Here is a 17,055-nt window from a genome sequence, read left to right as displayed (position 1 = left end):
AGCTGATTTCCTATGGTCTATTGATCATAAACCATGAAAAATTTAGGATACGTTTCATCATCTTTTAAAAGTTTATTACAAACTTTGGAAACCAATTGTAAATGGGTTTTACAACAACGGGTGCCTTTACATTCTTTTTTGATGCTCCATACTTTTGTGACACTTGATAAATATCACTCTGTAGACCAATAAATAATAATTTTGAACTAGCTTAGACCTTGTTTGCTTTGTTTGGATAACTGAGTATGTGTAATCATGCACACAGACATTCTGAGTCATAGCCTGCCAACTCAGATGACAATAATTGAAAATGCTTCTTCCTGATGGCTGGCTGTATCTTGCCACAAGTGAAATCAGTAGGTAGTTTTAGCACACTCCTTCTGGTTGTCAAGTACCATCACAGATGGTGTTAACTAGGGCCCTTCATGGTATGCTCAGCAGGTGAACCAAATATTGACCTGCAGTCTTTGGGATGGCCTTCAGAAGACAATGATGAATTGGAAATAGACTGACAGTGTCACCTATGCTTTAAAATGTCTGCTGAGTCATCTGACTGCAAGGGTTAGTTTGAATTAGTATTTATTAGGTCCTCCACCAAAACTTGCCTACTGTGTGCAGATGGAACTCAAATTATATGCAAAACTGGAGTTACAGCTCAAGCTAATACAGCAAAGACAAAACCTGATGTGAGTAGGTGTTTGTCTCTAGTAAAGAGCAAATACTCTGAAAAACATGCTACCTGACAATGATCAGTATGAGACAACCAAGTCAATACCGCTGAAGTCCAGCTTGCTTGTCTGTTCATCTGTGAAAGTAACCCCTTTCTGTTTTTTGGTGAATAAAATAGCATGCTTCCCCTTAGATACAGTTCAGGAAAATTAAATGCATCAGCCTCACTTTCTAGATATGCAGTCCCTCTCATAGCTCTGAGGAGCTTCTTCTTAACCAATAGTTCTGGACACCATTCTATCCAAAGGTAGTCAACAATTTGGGAGGAGATAAGAGAACACTAACAAAAATTATTAAGTTGGAATGATGAATGTTCTATGTGAGGAAAGAGTAAAAGAAATATAAATAGGTTGGATGACTGGCTCTCAGGGGAAGCTTCATGGTAGTGACACGTGTTAAAAGTATAGACATGACTTTCAATAATCAGGGAAACGGTGTCTTTAAAACTGTTGTCTGTAAGGTTGGACTAGCTCTGGTCCAGAGTTACTCCACAGCAAAAGTACTCAGATGACTTAAAGCTAGACAGATCACCAGGACCTGAGACTTCATGTTACTATACCGATGAACTGCTGAAGGCTTGAGGTCCCATGGTTGCATCTGCCCAAAGTCCTTGCCTTTCCAGTTGGTACTTTTAGTGAGAATGGAAGGAAGACCTGCTGTCATACCTCTGTGATACAGAAAAAGGTAGAGGACTTTATTTCATTGTAGTAGTGTCATCAGCAGATAAGGAATTTCAGAAAAAATCTCTAGAATTCTAGTGTTTGAAGGATTAAACCCATTAAATGGGAAGGAAGGAGGTCTTTAGCTTGAGAACAGAATTGAACAGTCCAGTATTGAAGGACTGAAGGATTACTGATCCCACACAGACCTGACACCATATTTTGTGTCTTTTTATTCCTCCACAAGGGGAAGACTGTTTCTTGATCAGAAATTCTTGAGTGTTTTTGTAACAAGGGAAACTGAGGCTTGAAATTATAACACAGGTTTCCCTATGCTGTAGCAAGGCAGGGCGGGGGCTTAGATCTGAAGAGGGAACAGCCACATTTGATGCTGGAGGGTAAGAATACTTTACGCTTTCCCTTTGGGAATGGTGGAAGCCCTATTAAAATGAGTCATTTTAAATTTAGACTGAATGAAGCACTTCAGAATTTACTATGGGGAACAATCCAGCATTGGCAGGAGAATGAATGTAATGACCTAATACTGTAAAGATTGTCTATCTCTGTTTCCTGTAGATCTATGAAGTGTCTGACTTATGCAGGATTTGACTCCAATGTGACCACCAAGAAAACAGAATGAGGAAAGTTTTCTTACTCTTGGTGTGGGTGTAATGTTCCCACATTTCCTTATGGCAGTCCTAATCTAAATGATCTGAAATCCTTGAGCACAAAGCCTTCAGGTTTAGCTGGGGCAGGTTGCAAACTGCTGAGCCCTGCTAAACATCCTCATAGCTGCAAAAGGCACGGGGTTCTTAAGCTTTTATTTGAATAGGCTGTAGCTATTATTAAAATAACCTTCAAGTGTTGACTCCAAATCCCTTCACACTTTGCTAAAATTGTCCTGAAATTTCTGTCATTCTCACTAATATGTTTCATTTTCCATCCCACATGCTGTACTTAGCATTGTGAGAATTTCACCCTCATCTACCTGCTGTATATTAAAAAAAATGTTGGTTCCATTTTCCTAAAACAAATAAGTAAAGTGAAATTTTCCCTTTGATCATTTTCTCTGTTCTTATTAAAAAGTACATTACATTTAAAGCTGCCTCTTGTCTATTGCTCTTTTAAATGACAAGTCCAGATAAGGTGCTTTAAAAGTTTGCAGTTACAAATGGAAATGTCTTTAACTATTTATAATCATCTTTGTTTAAATTGTCTTCACACATAGAAGCAAGCTAACTGAAGCACAGAAAACAGTGTCTTGCTAAAAAGTCAGTGTTTTTGTGAAAGGACACATGCTTATCAAGGACTGAGAAAGTATCTTTTTTCTTTTTGTTCCTTCAGCATATGAAATATTTACTTGTTAGGCAGTATCAGGAATACCCATTTTCCATAGTGCTGTACCAGCCCAACCCATCAATGTGCTGGTTAATTAAGTGTGACCTAAACCAACTTGACTTGAGCTCTGCATTAAATGCACAAAACCCATTTGAGCTGACCAGCAGCAGAAGTGGTACTCAGAGAAATTGAAAAGGATTTCTCCCAAATGCTTTCTACTTACTTACAGCACTCAAGTAATGGCTGAAGATTAGCATATGACATGACAGATTACATTAAGTCATGTCTTTCCAGTGCTTTATGACAGCACTATCACATTAGCTTCTTAGCACTGGCACATCGAGGCATGCAAATGTTTTCAGACCCTCTTATTCAAATCTACAAGCTGACATGGCAGCCTTGATATGATTATTAGTCATTTGAGAGACTTTAATTCACGTCATCAGATAACAGGTTCTGCTAAAAGGTTAGAGAAACTGTCTGCTTTTAATGAAGCCCTCAAAAAAGACCCTCAAAAACCTCACTGCTCACAGAGAGCCTGGTTTGACTTTATTGACAAGATCCCCCTAAGAATGAACTTGAGTTGAATAAGTAAGCAGGCATCTAGAGTGAAAAAACACTGACTCCATTTAAAAATTAGACCGAACTGGATTGAAGTCCTATCTTTCTGCCTCCCATTTTCTCTTTCTGGTTTTATCCTAGCTTTAAAGACAAGGTTCTCTGTCTGGAAAATGTTTTCAGCATATGATGTTGAATGAGGAAAGGTGATGCAAGGACTGGTCTGATACCTTAGTGGCAGCCTTTCATTGTTACACTGAGTGGAGGGTCACTGCAGCTTACCACAAAGGGTTAACTGATGGTATCTTGTCTCAAGGAGCTGTGCAGCACAGTCACAAATTCTGTTTGTGCTCTTCTAGTCTGAATTTATTAACATGACTTCATATTTAGATATTATTTTATGTTAAATCATGGTGAGTCTGCATTCCAATGGAAATACATTGTAAATTAGTCACCCATAGATCAGTGGTGGTTGGCACGGGCCAACCACAGGTGGTCTGGTTCAGATGAAGGAGGGATGAATGAGGTGACAGGTGATGTTCTTCCTGGGCAGTTAGAAAGGGAAGGAGGCCTTTACTGTTAGAAGGGGTACTTGTTGCTAGAGGAGTGATTTCTCTTTGCAGAAGCTGTGAGAAGATGGTGCTGATCACAGCCAGCATTGCCCCCAGGCCTAAGATATGTGTCACAAAATTGCAGAGAAATTAATTTGAGTTCTTAAAATCCTTTTGGCATCAGTGTCGCAGTGGTCTCTGCATCAGTAGAGCCTATGTCAATATAGTACCGTCCAGACTACACTAAGACTTCCAGAAAGGTACTGGTGCCTCTATACTTGGAGTTCATTGCAGTCTTTTGTTACCTGATCCCTTATCCTTGCCTAAGGAGGAGGCTGGAGCTTGCCTGTAGACTTTGTAAAGCACCTAGTTTAGAGATCACTTTGCTTATGCTTCAGACTTTCTCTAGAGCCTTGCTTGGTTTGCCTCTCAGCAATATGCTCACTTGGAAAGTGGTAGAGAAATATATTTGGGTTCACAGACATGTGAACAGTATATTTAAGCTAATTTTTGTCCCAGTTCTTTGTAAAGCCAATTCAGAGTCCTTAGTACAGGACTCATACTTTTGTTATTAGGACATGCATAGTCTGAGTTTGAGACAAGCGATTGACTGCGGCCAATTCACCTCAGTGTAAAAGACATGGTTTGTGTCACCTTTCATGTTGCCTCTCAATGTCACCTCTATAGCACACATGCTTCAGTAGCTCTGGTTTTGTTCTGTCTGAATATAAATGTGCCAGGTGCAAAACAACTACGTCCTCTACACTATCTCACTAAATCCTCCCATCTTCATTTGCCTTTGGCACTCCTGCAGCTTTGGTCTCAATGGCCCTCTCAGATCCAATCAACCTACTCTGCTGCTTTTTCCACGTCTTCCCGCTCTTTTTTTTTATCTGAGCAAAATCAGCTGCTGTAAATACTACCAGTCTAATCTGGCTGTACTTCATCCCATTTCCTAGGGGTGAATTAACAGGATGACCAACAAGGCAATGGAGCACCATCTCCTTTGTTACGGCTCCCTCTCTCTTTCTCAAGAGTTTTTCTGTCCTTAACTCATCACAAGACTCGTTTTCTGTACTTTGCCAGCATGGACCAACCTTCTTCAGTGTCTGCTTCACTGATTTTCCATCTCCTCTCACATACATCTTAAAACGCATCTTTCAGCCTTGCTTATGCTTGTTAATTTCTCTCTCTCATTGGATTTATGATCAAGTACTTTAATTTATTAATCATTCAATGTCTTTGTAACTGCATTATGTAATTTAAACTATTTTATATAACTTTGTACAGTGTTTTGGCCACAGTTTGTATGAAGGCTACTATACAATGAAGTTACTGTGCTGTATTCTAACCATTTTTTTGCATGTTTTTTCTCTGAAACAGTAACAAAAAATCTTATGTTATGTTATTGCTCATAAACTAATTTGAAAGACTAAAATGAAATATTTAGACTTCAGTCTTGCAAACTCTTCCACATGAGTTCTCCCACTGAGTCTGAAGGAGATTGAAAAGATTTAGGCCTGTTTATTGGACACTGGCAACTGGCAATACAGGCAAATGGAAACAGGAATTCAGAGCAGCTCTCCCGGGTAAACCACTGAAGCTTCCTACCTATGGCAAGAATAAAGGGATACAAAATTATGATAAAAGACAGGACATGTAGCAATAGATTTTCCTTATCACAGACTAAATGTATGGGCTGGGCTCTCTTACCACAGGTTATCCTTGAAGTTGTAAACCAGATTAGGTAAAACAAATGAATAAAAAGGGTCAATATCCATGTATATATGTATGAATGTCAATAGTATGTATTAGAAAAGATAAAAATATGTAATTGCTGTCAGTCTTCATAGCATAGGGAAAATAACTCCCAAAAGTGATCCTTATGGGATTTGGAATGAAATAGCCTGGCTGAAGCCTGTTTCTTTTAAGTCATCTGTCATTTCACTATGGCTGGGTACTTGCTGTGAAAAGGAAGTTCTATACATCTTTCTCCTGCAGCTCTACTGGCAGCAGAAACCTTAAGCAATCTGTTACGCACTGTGTGTTGAGAACCCATCCCTTGGATGTGGCACCACCAACCCTTTGTCAGTGGATGTGTTGGTGCCGGCACACGCCTCAAGTCCTCAGTCTGTGCAGTCTGGAACAATCCCAAACCCAAAATGGCTCCATCCGGCTTTGTGAGTTGATTTCAGTAGCAGAGGGAAATAACAGTAAATAGCTTTAAACTGGAGGTTCCAGTTGCTGTCCATCAGTTCCAGTCCCAGGAGGGTTTAGTGTAGCTGCTGACCATATTCGGACATGTCTGACCTGCTTGCATCTATTCTGTGGACGTATTCCTGATCCTCGTTTGCCTTTCCTGAAACACGTCAAGTAGAAGACTGGGATTAGAGAAACACATATTATTTTAAAAGCCCTGCTGAGTCTCTGAAATTTTGTAGTTAGTTCTGTACTTGCACTTATTTCCATCTTGTAGTTTAATACAAGCTAGAAAATCCATACTGCTTTGCTCCCCTCCGCCTATTTCATCTGCAAGGAATACATGTTAATCAATAAAGAATCTATCCCCCCCTTTTCATTACTTCTAGCCTCCCACCGTACTCATATTCTCTTATACACAGGTTATGAACAGTTCCACTGTCTCAAAATTATTTTAAATGTAATTTAGGCTAGAATGCTGGAGAGTGACAAATGCCAGTGAGTTGAGAGGGTTTGTTCACCAGAGGCTGCAATCTCTTGCGACAGCTAACTACAGCTCTAATCTTCATTTGCACTCTCCCAGTCCTGTAACAGATTGCATTTCTCTCACCCTTTCTCTCTCTCTCTGTTATTAATTCTTCACCTTTAAAAAGATTAATACCTTTCAAGAAATGGACTTGTGTGCTGATTCAACTATTCTGAGTGCTAATATATGGAGCCTACAGCACTGAGAACAGCAGTTTGATATCCACCACCTGATGGACCTTGATGTACAGCCACTGTTATCTCAAGTTTTCATGGTTTCTGAGGCTTAACACTTACCGTGCTTGTGTACAAAGGTGCTGCTAGTGGGAATGAAGCAATTGCTTTAGGAGTTAAGAGAACTACAGGATAGTTTTAGATTAATCCTACCTGCTAGTTGTACATTTCAATTTTGAAGGGCTGACCTCAGTACCTGGATTTCTTGTCAACAAAAAAGCTTTCAGTGACCTACCTTGGGATCAAACACAAATATAAGGTGTGATAAAAAGGAATGGCTGAGGTAAGTGGCAGAACTAGGAGGAATCGCTTAAATTTGGCCTGTACCAGAACATATGATGATGTTGACTTCACAGGGTATCAGCTTTTTCTTGTTACATTATGCTATTGCTGATATAGAAGTATTTCAAGTTGTCTACTACTGAAGTCTTCTAAGTATGAATCTGATACAAATCCTCATCTCTAAAAGCTGGCATTCAAATATCCTTTAGCAATCTAGCAGTCATGAAAGTAATAATTCTCATTATTACTGATACTTAAATTTTTTAAAAATATTTTTGTTAACAAACAACTTTGTGCTGATGTTATACTCATTTTCATGCCCTAACTGGTCTTGTGTTCCTCAGATATTTTATTTTCTAATTATTTAATAATTCTAGAAGCTTAAAAAGTTATGCAACTAAAATTTGAAATGAGCAGCTGATTTCAGGAAACAGCTTACTAGCACAGGGCAGTTCCAGGAGCATTTTAAGGGAACAGAAAGAGACCACAAACTAATGCAACTTCTGAGCAATTATCTTTTCTCCTTTGGCATGTTCCATCTCTTCAGCATCCTAAACTGTCTTACACATGCATCTTTCTCTCATTTTAGTCTAACTGTCCTTCATACATCAGTTCTGAGGTCTTGTCTGAATTAGGGCAGATGACTTTCAACTCCATCCCACCAGATATGAGCAGATGTATTTTAACTAACTACCTTAATACGATGTGTATTTCTGTACCACCCAGTTCTACACTATGTAAAGTTATTTGAGCTTTAAACAAGCTTCTCTGAGTATATTGGACTTGTCGAGTTCTGGACAATCATGGGGTATATATTTCTGACAATGAACTGCCTCAGATATCCCAGCAAACATTGCATTCTGAAGTACAAACACACTACATAGTTCAGATTGCATCAGACTTATTTTAAACATGATTAGCTGGTGGATGTGGTGCCTAAACTGTTCTTTAACTGTCCTTTTAGAATATGTATTTAAATCCTAGGCTGTGTATGACTGAATTTGATTTAGCACTTGGTCTTAAACCACAGTTCAGTTTTAAAGTGAGCCAGTAATTGCGTTTTCCTCATGGTGACAGAGGATCTCAGAATGAAGTTGCTTTGACAAATATTGTGGGCATTATATTTTTATAGCATGAAACCTTACCCTGTTGTCACTGAAGTCAAGGGTATCCATTGATTTTACTGAAGAGTGGAAGCAGCCCCACAGCCAACAGGGCTTTAAGACACAGCTTAGCAGAAATAATTCCTTGGGCAGGTGGCATTGTCCAAAATACTCTTGGCAAAAGGAGCTGATTTAGAAAGCAGCTCAACACTTTTTCTTGGTGATGTAGTATGACATATTTGATAAATGGGTGTGCTATTAGATGAAGCTTATATGACCCAGAGTTGAAATTAGCTATAGACTTTAGAAATAAACCAATATTGATACATCTCTAGAGAAAAAATATTGCCATATTAATGGTTGGTAGTCATCTTTGCATTTTTGTGAATATATCAGAGCATACGTATATGCTCATACAGTGCGTGTAATCACACACGTGTACATGCTATACTTCTAGTCTGTTGGGAAGATATCATCTTAAGGTCAGTAGAGGGGGTACTTACCTTTACAAGGCACTTGTCCATGCCTGTACTTTCTGTCTTCTAGTATCTCTTGAAAGCTCTCATCTTCAGTCTCGTTACCATGCTGCCTGTGTGGTAAAGATTTCAAAAAAAATTACTGTGTGATGGTAGGAACTGCATTCTGCTCTACATGGGTCCTTGTACAGAAACACAGTAGAAAGTTTATCTGAGGCAGTCAGATCTGTTTTATAGGATATGCCATCCTTTGCTTTTGGTTGGCATACCTTTGAAGCCAGCAGGCACAAAGGGCCTTGGTAATGTCTTCCTGCAGTTGTAAAGGAGCCTGAGCAGTAGTGCTGGCAATGAGGATGCCTGGGTGTCACCATCCCTCCATGTTCTATGGCTGAGCATGTTTAATGGCACCTAACAGCCTTTCTTCTATCAGATAAACTGAAAATATTTAAAAAAACCCCCAAAGCTCTCTTTCCTGGGTTGTTTGGGGTTTTCTGTTTGTGTAACAAATGTCACTTAGTTGCTCTGTCATTTCTTACTTGTTTTATTTTGGGATTTTTATGTAACAGCATAAATGCAGTGTTTTAAAGGGAAGTGTTTGATAGATAAAGGAGAAAATATTTTTTCTTATTTATTCTTAAGACTGTGTAAAAGATGCATGGTTTAAAAAGAACCTGGAATTCTGAGTGATACTTCCTGATTGAAGGTGATCTCTTAGAGCAGAACAAGCAGTCACTGTGGAAATCCTCATCACATGATGCTAAAATTTTACACAAGTTCAAAAATGATAGGGGAAGCTCAGAGTCGGGGGAATCCATCAAGGGTTATTGTATACAACTGTAGTGCTGGTGTCTCTGCTGGGAAAGTATTCTGGAGAAATATCACTACGTGCTTACTTCTGTTACTTCATGAGAAGAATCTATAGCTGAAGGTCATGGGAGGTATCATCTGATCACCTGTCTTAAGCAAGTGGACAAGGACCCACATCTCCTTTGGACCATTCCGTCTAATTGAGAGGTGCACCTACTTGACAGGATGCTGTTTTGGTCTGTTATCACCACTGTTGTACAACTACGTTTAGGATTCTGCCTGGGCAGTACAGGATTAACCCTTATTTCTTCTTCCCCTCCCAAGGGGTTACAGTGGGTGTCTCCTTAGAATTTCACCAATACCTCATGCCTGGAAGATAATAGGACAGAGTTAAACCAGCAGTTCCTTAAATGTGAACAAACAGCCCTGTCCTTAGATGACCACACTGACTACCTTCTGCTTAGTTTTAACAGAAAATGCTATCTATCATCTAACAAAAGAGCTCTAATAGCTCTCTGGCTTATAGTTGCTATTGAAATAAAGCAATATATCCATCCATACCAGCAACACCTTCTTTCCTTGGGCCTGAATACAATTTGTCAATTCCAGAAGTCACTTTCCTAATACAATCATCATTTAGATTTTCCAAGAACCCTGTGGACAGACATAGCTAAGTGGATAGGAGAGTCTATTTACTAGCTATAGATTCTTCTCATGTTTGTAGGCCCAGGGAAGGACAGATACTAGAGAGACAGGGAACTAGCAAATGGCTGTAATCTGGGCTGTAAAGAAAGAGTGCTGTAGAAGAGAGGAAGAAGGACTTGCTGCTGGGAAAGGCTGAAATAACCAAAATACACCACTAAACGTGACTTAGAGGCCACAGCAGAAGGGAACCCCTTTCTTCCCATTTTAGCAATTCCCAAGTGTTTAGTAGTAGTTCATTCACCTCATGATAAAAATCAGGAGATTTGAGGTAACACATTTTACAAGGCTTGTTAAAACTTGACAAAAAAAAAGTTGGCCTCTAGCACAGCATGTTGCCAGCTGAAAGAAACAAGTGTGAGAGGAAGATGGGAATTAGAGCTCCTTGGAGAGGAGAATCTCAAGGGTTTTATAGATACCAGGTCTCAGTCAAGAAGGACCATGGAGAGAAAAAAAGAGAGATTCTGTGATAGCTATGAACCAAGTGCTCTGGGAGGATGAAAGTCTGAAGGACATGCTGATGCCTGCAAGGGCTGGCTAGAGGACACAGCCAGTGAGCATAGCTGATAGTAGATGCCTGCTGAGATAAAAAGTATGGAGAAAATCAGATAAAAAGCATATTTAAAATCTGCTATGTAACAGTTAGCATGTTTTAATGACTAGTTTTTTAACCACAGGCAGACTTTAAACTGAGCTGGTTCTTACTGGTTTTTGTCATTTTTTTGCATGGTTGTTAGAAGTTTGCATTGGCACCCTCTAAATTGTACCTGGATTCTGCATAAACAAAATGCTTCTGTTTCTAAGCCTGCTAAACCCTTTAACTTCATAATATTAGCATTCATCTCGTTGCTTCTCCTTCTGCTTCCGCTAGTCTGTGTTTGCATATGTGTAACCACCACACACTCACCAAAATATACTACCTCAAAAAGTGATTCAGCCTAATAATTGTGCCCTGAGGCATATAGCTGAACATTCACCTCAGAAAAATGAACAATTCTAGGAAGTGAGCTCGTGTGTATCATATACAATCAATCCTCTTCAGAAGACTTAACACACTTAGAGCAAAATGTTATGCTGCTTTGTTGAAACTCAGTGTATGTTTATAAAAGTATCTGAGTAATGGTTTTGAGAGGTCCTTTAATATATTCATTGGAAAAAATGACAACATTTGGGGGGAAAAATAGTTGGATTCCAATATATGCAAATAAAAAGAAATTTGAAGATTTGAAGTTTTAAAAAACAATAAATTATTCAACGCATTTCAGTCATAAGTATGTACAATTATGTGGGTGACGTATGATATATATGAGAAACTTAGCTGTAACAATGCTGGCAGTTTTTCATAAGAAGGCTTCTTTAGAATGCTCATTTGAGACTGAAGACAAACTCTGGGTTAAGAAACTCATTAAGTTTCTAGTAGGTAGTCCTTTAGAAATTCTGTCCATTCAGGATACACAATATATAGCATAATACTCAAGCTTGGCTTAAGGCTCCATGCAATTTACAAAACAAATAAAGTTTGACCATAAATGTTATGATAGTTTTATAGTTCTGTTTTTGTAGGAATGTTAACTTGCCAATCTGTTCTATACATGCATCTGTACCCATAGGTGTAATTCACTTATAAATATATATGAAATCAACTCTATGTGTGCAAGTCTCTTACAAGGTGTTTTTATTCAATAGGTATCAAAGGTTTTTATGAAGGAAGTTAAGTATGATCATTGTCTCTACTTTGCAGGTGGAGAACTGAAACTAAGGAGGGCTTTGTAGATTGGCTGAATACCTAAAAGTAGTTCTCAACACTGAGTGGTGGTTTTCTAAAAAGCTTTTGACAGTACGTGACAAACCATAACTGCTGAACATTTGTGCTCTGGTCTCTCCAAAACTTTGTTAAAAGTGTGCTATTATCCCAGAAAACTCCTATCTACATAGGAACAGATCTGTAAAGTGTTAGCTGGATTGATGTTATTTTGTTGAAGTTCAGTTGGAGGTTTTGCAACTGAGGTTAGGGGTGGAAGGCAAACTCCTGTTTTCCATGTGAAGATGTTTACATCAATCCATAGCAGAGGAGAGGCAACTGGCAATGATAAAATAATAAAATATATGAATATTTTTAGGTTCTGGACTTATTGTAAGTCTTATACGAAATGAAATCCTGCACTGTAGTTTCCTTACTTGCCAAACGGTATGTATGTTGCCAATATACATATAGACCAGAAGTGTATATATGTATGCATATAGATACAAGTGTGTGTATATAAAATATATACACATGCCTCCATGCACGTACTTTATATTTTATGATCCATCCTTTCCTTTCTCTCTTTGTAGGAAATCATAATCCACACTTTCTCCTTCTTTTCTTGGGCTTCAATTTTAAAGCAACCTTTGTTGCTGTGAGTTTTGCTTTTACAACTTTTTCTAAAGTGATAACTGCAGTTAAGTGTTTATTTGAAAAGCTTAACTGAGACTAGCAAAAAAATCCTCATTACTTTTCAGAAAAAATTCTTACTATCACGTTTTATTATTTAAATGTGATGAGTATGGAACTGTTGAACCTGCAGCATTCTTGGTGATGGGATTAAAAAACTGCAGATTTTGTCTGTCCTTCAGAACAGTTGCAGTTTGTTCTGATGAGATCCCGTCCAGGAGTTAACGAGTTAGTTTAGTCTTGTTCGTGAGTAGCCAGTAGCTTTCACACAGATATATACATGATGGGCTGGACTACTAAACTAGGTCTCAAGGCAGCATCTGCAACATAGGTGGAAATGACTGCTCTAAGTTGCCTTTTCTTGCCTGTCTTGAAGTTGATCCACATCTATTTGAATCATTACTTATTAAGCTAAGATCAGCAGGTAAAATGGTCTTCACAGAAAATGTTCTGCCAACCAGTGATTTCTGGAATACAACCCTTGCCCTGATTCACAGCCCTGAAGAATGTAAGAGAGGTCGGTTTAGAGGTAATAAAACCTTCAAACTCTTGGCAGTGGTGAGGAAATTTCCCTTTCCCACTGTAGCAGTTTTCTAGCTACTCTGTGTTGCTCAAGCCAGCTGAAAAGCAGCATGGAATATTGTATATTAGAGTACATTATGCTCTTGAGAAAGTTATCTCCTAGCTGAGTTCCAAAACAAAGGGACATTCTAAAATATAGTCATAAAATTGTGTACCAGGCTTATGTGCACAAATCTTCATAACAAACAGCAAATGGGGAAATTAGTCATAAAAATCCAATTTACCAATAACAGAGTTTGTGCCTGTACACACTTGAGCACCACTTTGAAAATGGCCACTATAATAAAAAGGGAGTAATCAGATTGGATGGAAGCATTGATAATCAGTTTTTCTAGTAAGCTTTGGTAAGCTATGTATATGCTCAAGTTCAGTGTATAATAGGACATTGTGGTATTGGTACAGTCTGGTTTCTAGCACACAGTTACACTCAGTTGGGTCTGGTTCCTCTGTGTCTTCATTCAAAAAAAATGTAAAAAGCAGAACAGGAGCATTACAGTGAAGCAAAGCATGAGGACATTTCAAAATTCTGGCAGGTCATCTTTAGTAATTGATTGCAATTATAGGCTTTTTTTGCTTAATTTATTGTAAGCTTCTGGCTGACTTGCTATCTTTTCATGAGCTCCATGGGTGAAGAATGTGTGATAGGCAGGCTGGGCATAGGTAAACAGAAAGGACAGGGTGTTGTTCCCCATGGATAGTGTACTCTGTGGAAATGTTTATTTTACTCAATGTTACTTATTTTAGTATCAAGGATTTGTTAATGTGGTTATGAGGATAATCAGTTTGGGCAGAAGTTAATGGGGAAAAAAAAGTAGATTTTAAATGTCAAGTTATATTTATAGAAATTGCAGCATAGATTACTTGTAATTGACAGTGTCCTTTAGATTGACAAGTGAGATAGGATCATCTTATTTTCAATAATCTTTTATGTTTAAGGCGTTTCTTTAATGGTTTGGATTGCAGTTTAAAAATAGAAAGCCTGTGCAAGTGCTGCTGCTTGCTAGGGTACTGCAAACTTGATTTCTGAGGTTGCTGACAGCTTCTGAAAGATTTAGGAACTGTCAGCAGGAAACATTCCCATAGAATCTGTACTGTGAACTTTTTCTGGAAAAACAGCATCATTTAGCAGGTAATATATCTGCAATAAAAATACAGTTATGCAATAATGGCTCATTAATATGGTAAATCATAACATGGTCTTTTCTATTCAATTTAAAAAGGAACTTGTGGAAAGAAATAAGTTCCTACTCAGCTAGTTGGTGAACTTGGTTATTTTTGTATATTGTTGGTTTTTAAACTTTGAAATAGCTATTTGATTTGTATGGGAAATAACATTTAGTCATGACATTTTATTTCTGCATAAACATATTTCCATTTGGGTTTAGACTAGCACAATATGGTTTTTTCCTTTTTTTCTTCTGCCCGCCCCCCCCCCCCCCCCCCCCCCCCCCCCAAATATGCTAGGAACTGCTGGAGTACTTTGTTTGGAATGTAACTGCTAATTTATCCTTTACGTCTTTACGATCTTGTCAGTGCCTCATATCTTCTGTAGTTTTTCTAATCTAAAATAATCCCAGTGAAATCCTTTGATTGTCTGTTTGGACCTGATCCACTTCTAAAGCAGGAATGTAATGGGCTTTATGGCACTTACTTGGAAGTAATTTATCCAACAGAGTGAATATAGATACTTGTTTTAATAAGAATATGCTTTATGGTAAGTGGGGACGTCTATTTAGTTAGCCAAAGGGAAAGTAGTTCATGATACAATCTGTTCCAATCATCTTGGACATTAAACAAAAAGTCAGACAAAGTTATTTATGTACATGCACTTTATTTGCAGTTGTTTTGCGTAACCTCTTGGTAGAACTTTAAAGCATTATCTGGAGAAAAAAAAGTGGATGTGTATTTCTTAAAAAAAAAAAATGTAAACAGGAGTTTCACTTATTGCTGTCAGTGCTTCAAGTGCATATGTATTAAAGCAGTTGACAGTGGCAGCAGTGCTCAGTTTATCCTGGATAATACACTCTTTCGACATTTGGTGGTTTACATCTTTCTGGTGTGAAGGCTGATATAGGATGCTATAAAAGCATTACACTCTTCTTCTTTCTAATGTGGATTTTTTCTATTGCCTTGAGCTGCCTACTGCATGGATAAATAAGATGTATTTCTGAAGCATAAGGATTTCCATGCAGTGCTGTAGAAGCTGTTAGGATTTTAGGAGGGATTAGAGCAGCGTTTGGAAACTATATGGGGACATGCTTCCTTCAGATCTTCTGACTGTATTGAGTACTGGACATTTACATGATTCGTTGTGTTATAATCTGCTATTAGTGGGAAATGTAGTTATAAACCTATAACTAAGCAAAGAAGGAACAGTGTCCAGACTTTAAAGCATTCTGTTATTTATGAGTATGAAATACTTAGTTGTCAAAATGTACTAACTACAATGCTTTATTTTCCTGCAAAATTGCCTTTTTTTAAGGGACTAATCCAAAACCTACTTGATTTGATTTAAAAACTACTATGGACTCTAGTGGTCTTTGGATCATGCCTCAAGGAAGGAAGGAAATCTCATTTATCCAAACAAAGTTGGAGCTATTGCAAACACAGGGCACTGTTGAAAGGTCTCTCTGAGTGGGCTTGAGGTGCTTGCCTTAACATTATCAGTGGCTATAACAGATATTTTCAACTGGTAATTTCTCTTCCCTGACCACCATTTTGTTTGCAGAAAATCTTCCAAGGTCTTTTCACTCAAGTGTATCACCAGGATGTCCTGAATAACTGATTTCATATGCAATTTGTCAGTTCACAGGAGCCTATCCAGCATTTTGTGTAGTAAAGTCTTCATTGTGCTGAACAGTCACAGTATTTTCTCAGTGTTATGATAACAGACACAGATATCATAAATACTCATTCAAGAGGAATGCCTGTGGCAATTTGAGTGAAGTCCTAGGGCTAAGTTTTAGTGCAAAGAAAAATATTAAAATTAAGGAAGGGCTTTTCTTATGGCTCCAGTTTCCAACCTCATTTACAGTAAGTTGGAAGAGTTTTTGATATAAGACAGCAGGTAGTGTGTGCTGATAGTTTCCCTTCTCTTCACAAATATGTATCACCAGCTGGTTTATGTGACCCTGCTTGTTCCCATGAAGTCAATAGTAAAACTGGGATATTAAGCAAATATGGCCCATGTACAAACACAAGTCGTGACATAGCCTGGAAGCTGCTTAAAGCTAACAGACTCATGGCTTCCTCCTTGCCACTGCAAGAAGTCAGAGATGAGCAGCTATTGGAAGTTGTATGGGTATCTTGAACAGATCATTTTATTCAGCCACATGATACAAATAAAAGCATCATGGTAAAGGGGGGAGATGTTTTATTTGGGTCATGTTATAATGCATTTCCATATTAGATCATTTAGCAACTCAGTTCTGGCAAATCACCAGTAGGTTACTCACCAGTATCAGAGACTTGTTGCTGTGTACAGTCCTAACATGATATCAAATGTTAATAGACAGCTCAAGTTCTGTTCAAAATTACATTTTAAAATGAAAGCAAAAAATTAAAACAGCTATTTATTATATACAAATAGTAACTGCCCCAAAACCCAGAGGAAAACCTGTCTGAACTTCCTAGACCTGATTGTCTAAGGCCTGTTTTCTGGAAGGTGCTAATTGCCTCCTAAGGGATGCCAAATGCTCTCAAATCCCATTGAATTCAGTGAACTCCAATTGATGTATTTCAGTGAATTCCTGATGAAGTCAGCCCTCTGAGCACTACAGACTCAAGGGCCCTCAGCAGCATTCAGGATCATGTCGTACATGGACAAACAAAACAAGGTTAGTACAGCATCCTGGATGACAACCAGGGAGGTTAATA

Source organism: Strix aluco, chromosome 8 (assembly GCF_031877795.1).
Source record: "Strix aluco isolate bStrAlu1 chromosome 8, bStrAlu1.hap1, whole genome shotgun sequence".
Classification (NCBI taxonomy): domain Eukaryota; kingdom Metazoa; phylum Chordata; class Aves; order Strigiformes; family Strigidae; genus Strix; species Strix aluco.
This window is presented reverse-complemented; position numbering follows the sequence as displayed.